The sequence below is a fragment of a genome, unplaced genomic scaffold, assembly GCF_019419815.1.
Source record: "Pyrus x bretschneideri cultivar Hongxiangsu unplaced genomic scaffold, Pyrus_bretschneideri_v1 Contig1, whole genome shotgun sequence".
Taxonomy (NCBI): domain Eukaryota; kingdom Viridiplantae; phylum Streptophyta; class Magnoliopsida; order Rosales; family Rosaceae; genus Pyrus; species Pyrus x bretschneideri.
The window spans coordinates 4,775,208-4,787,580 of record NW_025999390.1 but is presented as its reverse complement, the minus strand read 5'-3'; the positions used below and the strand labels follow the sequence as shown (position 1 = coordinate 4,787,580).

The 12,373-nt window shown below is 37.8% G+C and overlaps 1 long non-coding RNA gene across 1 annotated transcript; it reads right to left on the bottom strand.

Annotated features, from left to right (window-relative positions):
• Window positions 1-4,220: 4,220 nt before the first annotated feature.
• LOC125479435 lies at window positions 4,221-8,054 on the bottom strand. Its single transcript, XR_007260014.1, has 2 exons — window positions 7,789-8,054; window positions 4,221-4,600 (listed from the first exon to the last, which is right to left on the bottom strand). It is a non-coding gene; the product is annotated as an uncharacterized LOC125479435 (long non-coding RNA).
• Between the last annotated feature and the right edge of the window lie 4,319 nt (window positions 8,055-12,373).

Sequence of the window (12,373 nt, the reverse complement as noted above, 5' to 3'; positions counted from 1 at the left end):
TTTGCAAGTCCATTCTGCATGGTGGGAGGACATGATTTTTTTTTTTTTTAATGTATTATACCTTTTTTCTAGGAAGAACTGTTTGAATTTATTGTTTACAAACTCGCCACCTCCGTCCATTGGAAAGATTCAAGTCAATCTTGTATATTCATAGACATAACACTTGAACCCTTCAACAAATTATATTGGAGCAGGACTTGAACCCTTCAACAAATTATATTGGAGCAGTATTGACACACCCCGTCCCGAAGGAGGGCATGCTGGCCGTCACGTGAGAGTGACGTAACCATTTACACAGTACGGAAGCTTTAAAGATACAATTTCTAAGATGAAACACCCAAAGGTGAGTCCTAATTTTTGTCCATTCTGTCAGAACACCGTTGGATTCCTCGTAGCCACCAAGCTCTGATATCTTAAACCTGGAGGGGCACAAAACAAAGTTGAATGGGTCAGCAAAACAAAGCTCTTTGAAAATCATTTAGTAAAACGCATTCTAACCCCTCGCCGTAAAACCTGTATACTTTCCCAGAAATAAAGTATATACTCATATACGTAATATATCTCAAATTATGCTAGACAATATGAATGTATGTCATGCCAAGTATCATAACAGAATGCTCATCATCTCTATGTGAATATGATGGAATAACATATAATCAATTCAACATTCGGCTATAAACATAGTTCATACTCTTTCATTCTAATCAACTCAGCCCTCGGCTGCATATATAACTCATAATTAACTCATCATAATCAACTCAGTCATCGACTGCATATATAGCTCATAATCAACTCATCACATCAACAGCATAACATCTGGCAGCCGGAGTCACCTAACGTGACCTGTACAGCTGCATATAGAGCTCAAATCACAAACTTAATAACTGAACAACTGAACCTGCCCACGAGTCGGAACCACCTAAAGTGGTCTGTACTACAAGCCTGGGTGTAATATATATGTACGCTCTAGTGCTACGATCACGTGAAGGCTGTGCGAATAATCGCGGGTCACCTACGAGTCGGAACCACCCAAAGTGGTCTGTACGACAAGACTGTGCACCTAACTTGGAATCCAAGTTGAGCGTGTGGTGCGGGAGGTGAACATCACGTGAAGGACTGTACCCTACTCAGGGCGGGAGCACTAACACCGGGGGTGCAGGTTATGAGCTCTCAATCACATCTCTATCATATCATTCTTCATATCTCAATCATATCTCATGATCGTTATCAGCATAATATCTCAATCGTATCTCAATTATATCTCAATCATATCACAAACATATCACGATCATATTTCCTTTGTATTTCCATAGTATTTCAATCGTATTCCAAACGTATTTCATACGTATATCAAATGTATATCAAATGCATATCAAATGTATATCAAATGTAGCTTACCTGGGCCTCCTCAGCACCATGCAACAGTATGCATAATTATGGTAATGCACATATTAAAATATGATGCATATATGACAGGATATTTAATTCGTATTTCTTTTAAAATACGTTTTCTGGGAAATACGTCAAGCATACGTATATATATACTGAAAAATAACTGCCCACTCACTGATAAGTAGCCGGTTCGTAACCCTCACGCCTAGTTTGGTTACATTCGTCGTTCGTACAAATTCCACCACGGTGATCTACACGACGTCACGAACACGTGACAATTTTTAGAACTCAATTTGGAGCTCTCACGCGCCCTCACGCGCCCTGTATACGCGCTGCCCACGCGCGCGTCTTCTTCCTCGCGTCGCCGGACTGGTTTCGCCGGAGGTGGGTGTTTTGCCGGAATTTCTGCCTCGACCCCTAACTCGCCGTGGATTCGCCAGAAAAAGCCTCGAAAGCTCCGGCCAAACTTTGAACTTGTCGTTCTCCGTGTTTTTTCGTCCAAAAACTTCCAACGAATTACTCCAAGCCTCCTAAGGACCTCAAGAAGCTTCCTATAAGCTTGAAAAGTCCTGAAAATGGTATGGTTGCACTCGTACGAGCTTCACGAGTTCGAAGGTGTCCTTAGTTTCCTCGATCTGGGATGGTTTGAAGGGTTTTTGGGTTTGTCCGTACAAGCGTGAAGGAAGAAGAAGAAATGGGAGCTCGGGAGAGAGAGAGAGAAGTGACAGAAAAGAGACAGAGGGAGAGGGAATCACGGGAGAGATAGAGACAGTGTGTGTGTGAGTGTGTGTGTGGTCCAACACATGCCACACCACACAAAACAACACTAAACGTAAATGTAACGAACTAGGGGTCAAAAGGTAAATTCACACGTACGTTTTTATATAATCTCAGGACGGGATGTCACAAGTATCCCAGACATCACTTTGAGTTTGAATTATTTCTAATGGTTGTACAAAGATGCAAGATATGGAAAACATAATTTTGTGAATAGATTGATAGTAGTCATATTATGAGCTGTAATACAACTATATATATACTCATTACATTGGCTACTCACTATGCAATTCATTACTTAGCATACTGTTAAACAACTAACGACTCTGTTAAATAGCTAACAACTATGTTTCAACAACAAACCCTAACAATGCTAACAATCTGTTGCTGAGCAGTTGCATCAATTTCTTAATTTTTATAATTAATTTAATTATCACTAAAGCACTATTTTCACTTACGCCCTAAACCCACGAAGACCAAATAAGCGTGAAACGTCATTGTCCACCCTATCATCTTCATTGCTTTCAGATTTTGTTTCAATCATACTGGCCATGGTGGAAGAGAGGAAGAGAAGGTGATGATGTGAAGAGAAGCGCTCGGATATCTAAAGAAAAAAAGAACAGTGCTGGATCAATTCAAATACTGAATAAGCTTTGTATTAATAATGTGATAAAAGTTCACCCAAAGGGAGAGGGTGAAAAGGTAGAAAGGAACAAAAAATGTGTGGTTACCAACATGAGAAGAGGATGAGTTTTGCGTCCTTGGTGTATGCTGTGGTTAGAATGATCAGAACATTATTAATTACTATTATTTTTTTTCTGTTGGATAAGAGAAGCAACTATACAAAATAAGTAGCAGCAAACTGCAGCAACAAAGAACCAAAGTGCATCAACACAGCCAGAAAAAAGAAAAGAAAAGAAATGAGAAAAGAACAATCCCAAGAGAAGGCAATGAAAAAGCACACTAACCACCAAAGGAGACATTTCATTCCTGTAAAATAGAGTCGTTAGCAACAGAATGAGCGATTTCAAGGGAACTCAAACTTTAAATTTCTTTAAGTTGGTTACCTTGACTTTTTTCTAAATAAAACGACCCATAGTGTAATAGCAATCCCTCCTCTTATAGTGTACGTGTTGCATGTGATGTGTATATACAGGGGTGTGCTATCTATATACCATTTTTAACTTCTCACACGCTCGTTGTTAATTTATATCCTTTGATATCCTTTAATTCATTCAATTCGAAAGTCGAAAATTAAAAAGGTGTGTGAGAAGAATGTGATTAGCAAATTACAAATGATTGCAGAATGGATGCGATTCATCTCTCTCTTTATTTTTGTTGTTGGATGTGATTTTAGGGATCAGCGTTTCTGTTATTCCAACTAAGCATTTGTTAATTAGTAGTGTTGTAACTCAAAGAACCTATGAAGCTATATTTGGATAAAGTTAGAACATGCGAGAGTATTTAACTAGTACACTTGTTGAATGACAAAGATTGATAATAATATAAAACCTAGGTCTATGAATAAGAAGCCCGTTTCTTAGGTATCGTTTGGTATGCAGAAGGGACGGGACAGAACGGAATGGGACGGGACTGGACTGGACAGGACGGAATGGAACGGAGCGGGAGCAAAGATGCCCTCGGATGGAAACAAGGAGGAAGAAGAAGGAGACGGAGATGTTATAATTTTGTGTTCCACGGATGTGGAACGAGTCGTTCCAGGGGGTGAGGTGAAACGAAAATTCACCCAAAACTTGTCCCGTGGAACAGCTCGTTCCACCAGTTTTAGGCGCACCAAACGTGGAATGAAACGTCTTGTCCCACTCTGTTCCGTCCCGTCCCACGTCAATGGTATCCATACTCATGTCAACATCAGCCCAATAATGCGCTTTTTCAATACAAAGTGAAGCATTTTAGTTTCTGATCACTCCCATAAAAAAGAAAAAATAAAGTAAAAAATTGAAACGTGCCTCAAAGCATCTCAAAAGTGATATCAAATCTAAAATGATAAATTTGCGTTTGGTCTACGTAGCAATTTGACACTCTATAAATTGTGAGTGCACTCTAAATATAATATATTATTTTATTAATTTTAAAAGAAAAACATGACCTAACACACCTCAACTCCAATCGAGGCATGCTAGTCGTCACGAAAGGATGACGTAGACACGTGTGCTGTGCGGAAGTGAACATGATATGAAAATACAGATAAATAACAACCTACTAACTAATTTACACTAGACTAGCATAAGTACGAGTGTAAATGTTTAGAGTAAATAACACACATAACCAGAGCGTGGGCATCAGGATGCAGTCCAGATGTCTAATTACTAATTGTACATATCATAAAAGAAACCCTACACTGGTGGATGTCTGTCAGAATCCGCCATGAAGTCCTCGTGAGCCACCGACATGAACTTCTATCTAGAACCTAGAGGGGCACAAAACAAAAAGTGTGAGTGGGTAAAAACAAAACTTTTCAAAGCCATTTGTCTTTTCAAATATAATAACCCCTCAACGTAAAACCCGTATAAGGTTCCAGAAAATAATACTGTAAACATCTATGCAAACTAAACTTGAGAATAACAAACCATGTGTATGCCATGACAATCATCTCAACCATGAATAAGTAAGCCAGGTGAATTGCACTAATATAAAGTGACATATCAACCGGAGTCATCTAACATGACCTGTACTGTCACACCCCAAAACTTTCGTTGTGAGATTAAGAGAAATAAATAAAACAAAGTGGTTGTTTAAGGTTGTAACTTAAGATTTTGTCAATGAAAATTTAAACTCAACAAATACATTAATCCAAAACTACAAAGCTAACTTAAAGAAATAGAGTTAAAGACTTCTTGTGGTAATAATGCCATGCCCCAATCCCGACATACGTCCAGAATTGATACGCGACGTCACCAAAAATCCATATCTATCATACCCCACCTCTGGGATATGGGCAAAGCACAACTCAATAATCGAATCGCATAGTAATTTTTCGTATGCTTTATGGCTGCATCTAACCTCCCCGTTAGACTGCCTACGTACCCTAAATAGGGATCAAGCCATTCGTAGTTCATCATGCACAATAATTAACATATAACACAGTCCAATTAAGTCGAAAGGCATAACATTTCTCAATCAATCAATAGAACTTGACAAGCATGAAATTACTAGACTCAGGGTTACATAACAAACCCATCTGAAAGTCATGATTTCCCCTCCATCAATATATAGGTCATTATGTCGCAACATGATACCGCAATTCACAACATATATCATTTCAAAGAACCAACGATGTACAATACCAGTTCTCTAGCCACATTTATCAACAAGTCTAATCATAACAATAACAATGATATCCAGCATAACAATCCCACATGACAATTAACATTTCCACTTCATCCATCACATAAATCATCACGTTTCCCACATAAAATTGCATTTCATAGCGTGTAACATATTTAAGAATCAACAAAGTACATATTATTCTCTAGAAATATTAATCAACTAAAATACTCATAATAACCACACTCATATTCAACGTCAGTCCACAATCCCGTCAATTAATCAATTCATAAATCTAAGATGCACAATCTTAGCATTTAATTACGTTATTCAAACAGTGCGATAACATAACATTTCACGAATTAACCAAGAAACTCTATATAATTCCCCACTTAGATTATGAGTAATAAACATGGTAATTCTAATTTATATTCACAATATCTATTGTGGTAATTCCCATATACTCGAATTTAGGATTCTAAGATCACCTTACGGAATAAACAAGAGCAAGGATTCAGACCACTCACGGAATCCAACAACATCAGTTCCGGACCACTCAACGAACCAAAATATCAAGCGGTTTCTCATAATCTAACCAGACCTATCATATGTAAAGTCAATGCCAATATTATGAAATTGGTGCACTGGCAAATCAAGCACTCAGATAAGCTGAGAGGCTCAGGTGAGTGACAATAAAATAAGCATGTGATACAATAATAAAACTAACCATCAATCACAATTTTTAAACCATGAATATAAATCATTCATAAGAAATCAATACCAAACTTTTGAAAACTCTGAAGGAGTCACCTAGACATCTAATGGTTCGTCTGAAACAAATCACAATATCTCACAACCATAATCTCATACAACACAATGAAAAGTACGACTAGAGGGATGCAGTTCAACCGAAGCCTACGTAAGTAACCAAACAGGAAGTGGCCCCCCAAAGCGGATTAACCAAACAGAGCCACCCCTAAGAAAGTAACCCAGCATGTCGTGACCCCCCCAATACGGATTAACCAAGCAGAGTCACTCCTACAGCTGTTAGGAAGTGATCACCCAATGCGGATTAACCAAGCATGATCATTCATAAGCATACATGGCCATAAGGATCGCCCAACGCGGATTAACCAAGCACGATCCATGCATATAGTATGGTCCCCTAGTGCGGATTAACCAAGCAGGACCACTAGTGACCCCCCAATGTGGATTAACCAAGCAAGGTCCTAGTCCACTACTAGCCCTCACCTTTCATCAAATCAAGCCAATCATACAAAATAAACCATATTTCCAATATGCACGTCAAATCCCACTTCATAAACTACCTCGATGGCTAAATATAAAAATTAACAATTTATAGGAAACATAATTATAAAACCATTTCATATTCACATATATTAAAATCACTCACATTTCATCATATCATACCATCTATGCAAATCAACCACCTTTCAAATATGCACGTCAAATCACATATCACGATCATCATCAGTACACAAGCCAGATCATGTTTAATAAACATAGGTCAATGACTAAATATATATATATATATATATATATATAGTAATCACATTTCAATATAATCACATTATAAAACCAGGTCAAATTCACAGATGATACCAATATAAGAAAGCAATGTAATAAACATATCACATATATTCAAGTCACTCTCTAACCAATGTAGACCCACTAGACTTCACTTAAGTCTCCCATAGTACTAATTTTATTATCTAGAACATATCGAGACATGTTGACCACTATTCAACTCTCGGTCAACGATAGGGTCCACCACTCTACGTAATTTGATCTTGAAGATCCGCATATAAGAATTATGATCCATAACTTCCCAAAGTCCACATTATGCATCTAGGATAACATACTAAAATTTCCTTATGATCCAACAGGTCGGATTGTCGTCAATCACACAACAAGTGGCGGTCTAAATTGATCACCACATCAAACAATTGAATCTTTAGAAACCGAGCTAGACATAGGTTCACAGGGTCACTAGAAGGTATTTGAAACCTAGATAATACTCGTGAATGATTCCACGCACAGCTACACGCGGTGGTAGTCAAGATGAAGGGTTTAGAAACCCCAAATTTTCAACATTAACTAGATGAGCTCAAATTTACGTGGTAGCTAGAGCTCAACAAGGGAAACATTTTTCACAACTAGCCCGACGATAATTTCTAATCGGAAACCATCCAAATTCACCAGAGAAAACCGGATTTCTAGGGTTCTAAACACCCAACTCTAAAATGAATATGAAAGCACAAACTAAGCATACCAACTTGAAGATTATGAAGAGTAGATGAAGTTTCATACCTCACTTGAAGGAAATGATTGCCGGAACCACCGGAAAAATGATAAAACCGCCAGAAAAGTCGTGGGCTTTGTGGCTTCGAACTGCAAAGATGGAAAAGAAATTGGGAAATCTAACACTACAGAGATATAGGGTTCGTCAAGAGCTTTCCATGGACACCAAAATCACCCAAAACGGAGCTCCGATGAAGAAGATACAAGCGGGTCAAGTTTATGGGTTAACGGGTCCAAGTCTCCCTAAAACGGGTTAGGGCAGCTACCCCCTTTCATTTTCAGAAACCTCCCCCTTTTCTGGAGGTTTCCCTCCCATTTATAACATTTTAGTAAAATTACCAAAATGCTATCAACTTCAAATGACTTTACTCCGTTCTGACTCGGAAATAAGATCTGTTTACGCCTACGCGCTCATGGAATCGAACTCTACTTAACTAATTCAAGAGTTGACTGAAAAGATTGATAAAATTGGAAATGACTAAAGTACCCCTCACTTCATTTTTCTCAAATTTGGAGAAATAAAGAACTAGTTCCAATCAAATCTTTGAAATACGTCAAGAATAAAATAAAATAATAATTTTAGGGACGGGATATCACAAATACAAACTGCAAAGACGACCTGAACCATAAAATTCACCAAAAATAACTTGTTAAAAAAAAAAAGTGTGAAATTTTCCAGATTCAAAGTAGACACATAAAACTAAGTTGTGTTAAAATTTCATTGATTTTTGTTAAAATTTCTTTGATTTTTGAGTTCGGGAAGCCTAGGAAAATTTAAATCTAAAATAGGCATGCTGCTGTTTTTCTAAAAAAAAAAATAGTTTCAGCAACACCAAGTCACTTTGGAAATAAAGCTGAATATGTTCCAAAGGGTACAAATCTGAAATTTTCAAAATGTCACCTAGATAGTAGATAATCACCCACAGTTTTAAACATAACCCAGTTCATAGTGATTCTCCAAAGGCAATTCATTAAGCCTTATAGGCTATAATAAGTTCACAAAAGACCTTCAAGGTTTCATACAACAAAAACGTGTTCAGGTCATTTAATGAAAATGTACATGAGCATAATTTATACAAGCCAAAAGATAGGTAATTATATATACACATGGTTTTCATTGCCCAGGTAAGTAGAGACACTAACCCATTTTGGCCTACCCCTTCTTAGTCTACAACGCAACAAATAGATCATTTACAGTCTAAGATTAACTATACAAATACTTTGGCAGCTCGCCCAAAAGATACGCCTGGACTCCCTTCTACTAGTCCAGAATAGAGCTGCAACTCGAAACCTAGCAAGTCAACCCTACACCACCTGAAAAATACATTTTGAGAAAAACGGGTGAGCATAAATGCCCAGTAGGGGTTTTTCAATAAGTCCGTAGTCATTTAAAATTTCTAGTGCATGCTGAAAAATGATAATAGTGATTCAAAACAGTTTATATCCACCACTACATAATCCAACACTGGAATTATACTCTAAAATGCTTGTAAGTAATAGATGGTAGGAAAACCAAAGTTTCAGAGCATAAACAGCTTTGATAACAACACGGTACAACACATAGTTCAAAAACACTTCTTTCATCATAAAGACAATAAAGCCATTGTCATTAAAAGAAACAATAGCACAACTGATCACAAAGTTTCTCTTTTATCCCAAACAAGTGATTAGTAGATTGGAAAGAATCGTAATATACCTGGCCAACATATATACTACACATATCTGTCACATTGATAACCCATTCTTACAGCCCACACATAGAGCTTTCCTCGTGGAACATTGGGTCATTGTGCCCATAATCTAACAATTTCACTAGTCATTGTGCCCATTCATACATTTCTCAACATTCTCAACATCACATGTATTATACTACTTTCCATCTACTTTCAAAATCAAACATTCATCTCAACATGCTTCAAAATCTCATAATGAGTAACATAAAAGTCATGCACGTTAGAACGAAATCTTGATAGCCTTTGAAATCATTTTAAACTTCCCCAAAGTTGTAGGAAGAAAATTAAAATCATTAGAAATCAACCCATTAAAAACATTTGCTTCACTTCTTTCACATAATCGAAAATAGAAAACATTAAAGTAAGGTTGAAATAGTGCTCAAATGCCAACAATTCTTTATCAAGTAAGAATGGAAAATCTAAATATTTTTATGGTTGAAATTTCCTCAACACAATTTCTTGATATTCAACTCCCATGGTGGTCGTCGACTTGTTTAGTAGTCACCTTGTCCTTCTCTTCCTTATCTATAAGTAAGAAAAATCATCACACACTCCTCATACAAAATACTAGACAACATACCCTAATTCAAGGTTAATTGGGGACTTTAAACAAACACTTGGTGCTCATCTCAAAAACTATAACATGCAATATGATACTTTCATGTTTCCTACTCCCACCCAAACCAATTTATGGGTTATCAAACCAAATATCAAATAGATTTCCAAGGTAAGAAATAGATACCTCTAATAGAGACAAAGGAAGGATCCCACTTGTCCTAATCTTCACAAATAGAGGAAAAGAAAACTAAATTCCTCTTCCTTAAACTTTTTTTTTTTTTTTTTGAAAGTTTAAGAGCTAAAGGAGAGGAATTTCTTCATCTCTCTCGGCTGGAGAGGAGAGCAACAAAAGAAAAGGTTTTTCTAGAATGTGCTTAAACCTTTTCTCCTTACTAACATAAGCGTCATTTTTTTTTCCTCTTCTTTTAGTTCTTTTCTTTTCAATCCAAGGCTTGGTCTCAATAGTAAGAGAACTTTTAATGGGGCAAAGGCCAATTGATCCAAACCTCAAACAAGGTAAATTAATTTTGCTAACAATGGCCACCAGCAATCCACTCTTAATCACTACTGAAAATTTTCGGGATATTACATGTACGGCTGAATCTATAACTCAACAATCAAATCAAATCATGCACACGAGTCGGAACCACCAATGTGGTCTGTACTACAGGCTAGGTGTAAATAAGTACGCTCAAGTGCTACAATCATGTAAAGGCTGTGCGAAGTATTGCAAGTCACCTGCGAGTCGGAACCACCTAATTTGGTATGTACGACAGGCTGGCACCTGCCTTGGATCCAAGTTGAGCGTGTGGTGCGGGAGGTGAACAATCACGTGAAGGCTACCCCCTATCCTCAGGTGAAGCACTAACACCGGGGTGCAGGATATAAATCACTAAAAGCAACTCATCATAATCATACACACTACCATCACAACCATCACTATATACTCACTTGAAGCTTACCTGAGCGTCCATGATGTTGAGCAAAAATATGCACAGCTATATTAGAGCATATACTAATATGTAATGCATACGACATGGTATTTAAAACGTAAAAACCATTTAAACAGTTGCTGGGAAACATAAGGCATATATTGTATATATATATAAAACCAAAAAGCCCACTCACTGTATGTAGCTAGGTCGTAACCCCCAAGTCTCGCCTGGTTGCGTTCGTCCTCTGGAAATGTCTCACCTATATGTGAAACAACTATTTTAATGTTATTTTAAAACACATAACCATCACTATGAAATAACTTCTCATACGTTGCTCAATTGGGGTATTTGAATATATCATCGTGGCCTACTCAACACCATGAGCATCCTCATATTTTTAGAATAATTTTCCGACGTCCCATGCGCCTTCACGTGCCGACCATGCTCAGGCACATGCCTGGCACGCTGACGATAACCCTCACACCGTTAGGGAATATTCCGTTAAATATACCTGACGCCGTTAAGAATATTCCGTCAAACTTGACGGAATATGCTCTGTCTTCTCTGATGGTTCGCCGGAATCCGTCGCCTGCCGCCGCTGCACTTGCCGGTTTCTGTAAAAACTTTGAATCTCAATATCTCTATCATTTCAACACCAAATTTCATGAATTTTATATCAAATTGAAGCCTTGAACAAGAAGAGCACGTTCTTATTTATTTGGGGTCCTAAATTCGACGAAAAATGACCAGAAAAATCCTTGAAAAGCCTGCTACTCCTACAAACTCACTACTGAGCTTATTCTGACGTCCAAACTTAACCAAAACTAGTCTAACATGTTAGATAAGTTGAGTAATTACCTTACTAAACCTCGAAACTAAGTGAAACACCCTCGATCATGCCGGAGATAATTTCACTCCTTACCGGAGTTCGGGTATCCCGTGATCCCGTCAATTGCTCTCTCAACTACAGGTATGGACAGGCTCGTGGAGTCAAGAAGAAGATGATGGTGACTAAGTTAAAGACGGTCTGTGAGGTTTTGGAAGGATTTGAGAGCTGTAAGTTTGAGTGTACGGAGAGAGAGAGTTCAAGAAAGAAGGAGAAGCAGATGGTTGCACATGTGTGTGTGTGTGAGCCATGGGATAGGCCAAAATAAAAGAATCAAGGCCCTGATTGGGCCATGAGGTTTAGGGCAAAAGAAAATCAATCTAAAACAAACCCAAATTCTAATTGGGTCCAAATTCGTGGGAGACGGTTGGTCAATTCCTTAGGCTCGATTACACAATCGTATTACAACATTTCAAGGGCAACATCGTCATTTCCACGCTATCGAGGAGAAAATATATAATAATTCGGGACGGGTAGTCACA